The sequence below is a fragment of the Daucus carota genome, chromosome 3 (genome assembly GCF_001625215.2).
Source record: "Daucus carota subsp. sativus chromosome 3, DH1 v3.0, whole genome shotgun sequence".
Taxonomy (NCBI): Eukaryota; Viridiplantae; Streptophyta; class Magnoliopsida; order Apiales; family Apiaceae; genus Daucus; species Daucus carota.
This window is the reverse complement of record NC_030383.2, coordinates 4,274,096-4,278,166: the sequence shown is the minus strand read 5'-3', so window position 1 is coordinate 4,278,166 and position 4,071 is coordinate 4,274,096. Positions and strand designations below refer to the sequence as shown.

Sequence of the window (4,071 nt, the reverse complement as noted above, 5' to 3'; positions counted from 1 at the left end):
TACAGGTTATCACTATATTTTAATAATACTACAAAGAATTAATATAATGGTAATAATCAAATCCGAACCTAACTTTAGTGGCAAAAAAAATTCCGAACCTAACATCAGTGACTAAAAGGAAAAAAAAATTAGTTGAGTGGCAAGTTTCTAAAAACATAATAAGTTCGGTGACAAAAAAATCTATTTTCCCTTAATAAATCTATAAATAATTGAGATAAAAATGTAGACTAAATATTTTGAAAATTAAAATATGTGCTTAGTCTTAATAAATTAAAGATCTTGTGAAACGGAAAGTAAATAGTCTTTAACAGTAACAATTAATAAGCTGGAAAAATAAAGAATCAATTATCAACTTAAGAATATTTTATTTTTTAAAATGAGGAGGCATCGCAGAGCCTGAAAGTTAGAACAAAAAAGAAGGGAAGCTCGAGACATAGTGACAACTCCTTTTCTGCAAAGCACTACAGGAGAAACACAACACTCGCAACCACTTGTAGATGACTTCCAAGCACCAAAGCAGTCAAAGTTGTTTGTCTCAGAGACATTACAGATGCATTCATCAGCCAGAGCTTGGACAACATGAATGTCAAACAAAACATATAATGAACTTGGTAGTGGCCACATATGGTAGGATCCTAACTGGGCATACAGATCATTAACAGAGATGTGTTAATCCTCATTAGAATGACGTGGTCCTATATCAGTGTTACTTCCTGAATGAATGCTCGAAACATATTTTGAAGCAGCAACAGGTTTCAAATGAGAAATATATAAAATATAAAACATTTTATATATTTTATATGATCCATAATTTCTAATTCCTCTCTGTCCAAACCTCTCTAGGCTTAGGTGTATTAGATGCCTCTTTCAACCTTGTACTTTGGACTAATTTGATCACCTAGACTACTGCTGTATAAGCTGCCGATTCAAATGATGCTTGTATTCATGTCTTGTGTCAGTTATGTCCTTTCACTTTTTTCTTCCTTTCATAGAATCAGAAAAGCTTTTATCTTTTTTTTTTCAAAGTAAAATCGAGGAATTCTATTTTAGATTTGATCCTGCTTCAAAATTCCACACATTCATGACAAGGATCTGATTAGTTTGCATATATCGAAAAAATTGTACTTCTATGATTGCAAATTTAAGCCCATTTATACTTGTTTATTTGAAATAATATTGCTTGCTTACCTCTATTGTCATGGAGGATTCCTCTTCAACTTGTAGACTAATGCCCTGTACTGAAACCTGGTGCTCTTCAGCCACATTACACCAATATACACATCTTTTCATTTGTAGGCTATTAATTTGGAATATCTAGGAGCTTGCAGATTATAATACTTCATAGTTATAGATAAGAGTAACCACATCATTACAAACAGACATAACAGCAAATTAGGAAGGAAACTTTGGTGCTTACTCTAAATCTCTAATACACCCACGGGAAAGACGTGGATGCACTTACTACTCGTATCACCAATGAAAGCCCTGGAGACCAGTCCAGCTCCAGATCCTGGAGTCAGCATAATATTGTCCGGAACCCCCTTGAGCACAGTTTTCCCATGCACTACCAGGTCACCGTTATCGATGGAAATCTTTGGTGTAATTGTCATCTTTGCACACTCAAATAGTTGCGGAAAATTTTTACCACCTTTTGATTTGATAAACTATACTGATATTAATTATTAAATTTATTGTATTTTCTTGTTATTAATCAATTGTATTTGTTTCAGGTAGCGTGGTCTTACAAGTTGGGACATTTTCTTTTCGGACATTAAGGTCTTATTGTCTAAACTTCCGGAGACATTTTCATGTCTTTCGGTTAGATGATAAGCTTTTTTGAATGAAAGAAACTCCTCGGAGTATTGGCGTTTTATCGATACGAGCAAGTGTATTTTCTGTCAAAAAAAAAAAAAAAAAAAGTTGCGGAAAATTAGCTACAATCAATAAGTAAAAACGCAATCAGGAAAGAGCTAACAACTTATATTCAATTTCACGGTATAAAACAAAATTAATATAAACAACAGCCTCATGTAAACACTCACAATTTAATTTAACAGGTTTTTAACCATCACTTGTAAATAACTATTCTTAAATTACCCTACTTATGAGTAACTACTACACAACAATAACATTTTAGTGTGATTGGTTAAAGTCTTCCTTGAAAGATTTAAAAGACGCTAATTAAGTGCTGGACTTGCAACAAAGAGGTAAAAGTCCAGTAATAAAACAAATTGCAATCTAAATTGTTGAGAGTGCAAATTTGAGTTTACAATATTCGAAATAACATATTTGTCTGAGGTTTGAGAACCAAATAGTAGCTTATACAGATATCTTAACCAAGAGAGGACAATAAAAGCAAATTATTCTACTAATTAAAGCAGTTTAAAGTTAGAAATAATAGTGTACTTGTAACAAAGAAATCCAGAGATACCATTTGTAGCAACATAAGCTGGCGTAGTCCAGTTTGCCCGTCCCTATGAATAAACACTGGCGAGTAGTGACAGAGGCTCTTGAAACATTTGTTTCACATTTTGAAGATGATTTTGCTATGGTTTTACACATGCTGGTCCTTTTGACCAGATAGCAGAGTATCTTATTTATACACTAAATACTTGGAGTGACACCAAAAATTCTTTAAAAAAGCCACCCACCTGAGAAAGAGAATACTTATTAATCACCTTGTATGAGAGAGAGTACCATTTGAGGATGAGGAGCTTTTGCACAGAACTGGGAGGAAATCCTCAGCTGCACTGAATTAAACTCGCACAAAGACCTTTGTCATCACACTAATCCAAACAAACATGTGTGTCTATAATCACTAACATTCATCCAACCGAACCGAAAGCAACACAAGAACAGAGTTGATTTACGCAGTCATCTAGTTCATAACAGTTGCAACAAACTGAAGCGCTAACCATTCTAATTGCCAAATGTCACAACAGTATTAATCAACTATATTCTAATATTGCTTGCTTACCTCTATTGTCATGGATGATTAATTCAGCAAGAGCAAAGAATTCCTTCCCAAAATGTGATGTGAACATTGCACTCGTCTCTCGAAGCTTTGGAAACTCTCATCATCTTATAGAACCATATATCAAGCCCGATACCTCCTCTGAACATCCTCTGTAAAAAAGAAATCATATCATTTCAAGAATCAAATGCATCAAATAACACACATTAATAAGTGTAAAAAAAACTAACTTTTCTTTGCCTACAAGATCGAGCCTCTCTACAAACAAATGGCAGTAACCTTCTACCATAACAAACACATCCACCATACTCCGCTCCTTCATATCGAATTAAAAATCATTGCAAGATATTTTCGCAAACATGTAGAAGGTCACCAGAAACTTGAGTCTCTTAGAAAAGACCACAGTTGTGTTATCTTCTTTCATTGTGACATCCTCGCAAACATGTAGAAGGCCATTGATGTAGACCTTGGCGGTACGGAACACGAATCTATCGATGCTATTGATGTCTTTAATGACCAGATCACCATGAACCCTCTCGATCACGTGAATGTGAAGACAAAGGCTGAATTACACAAACAACACTACGGATCGTGGGAAATCAAAGGCTGAACAACACGACTAACCATTGAAAAATTAAAAGTTACCTGTAATGAAAAGCAAAAGGTTTTTAAACTGTAATAATTAATAGATAGATTAGGAAAACAAAAGGTCATTAACTGAAATATTAATATTAATCAGTCGAACAGAAGAGTTGTTCTAGGCGAGCGAGGCTCAGAGAGCAGAGAATTTGGTTTAAGAGCCTGAGAAGTGCCACGTAAGCCGCCCGAGATTTTGCTTTATATAGATATAAGATAAGATAAGAAGATTCCCTTCGCCAGAATAAGTGAGAAAGCATTTGATGTTTTGGTCTTCGTACCTTTTTCGAGAAAAGACTCCCCCAGTCCCGGCCAATAGCATATATTGGGGAACGAGTACACGACACTGATTCTAATGTTTTAATAAAATATAGTTTTGTAATTTATTTTAGAAAAAATTCTTGTATAAAAATATAAACATATATTTTTATACAAAATAAAGAAATATAAACATAAGTTAT

The 4,071-nt window shown here is 34.0% G+C and overlaps 1 long non-coding RNA gene across 4 annotated transcripts; it reads right to left on the bottom strand.

Moving 5' to 3' along the window:
- Window positions 1-326: 326 nt before the first annotated feature.
- LOC135151085 (uncharacterized) lies at window positions 327-3,840 on the bottom strand. 4 transcript variants are annotated; one of them, XR_010289557.1, is made up of 3 exons: window positions 3,205-3,840; window positions 1,189-3,126; window positions 327-639 (listed from the first exon to the last, which is right to left on the bottom strand). It is a non-coding gene; the product is annotated as an uncharacterized LOC135151085 (long non-coding RNA). The 4 variants fall into 4 exon arrangements; XR_010289559.1 differs by having other exon boundaries at window positions 327-1,895; window positions 2,432-3,126; XR_010289558.1 differs by having other exon boundaries at window positions 327-2,750; window positions 2,978-3,126.
- Between the last annotated feature and the right edge of the window lie 231 nt (window positions 3,841-4,071).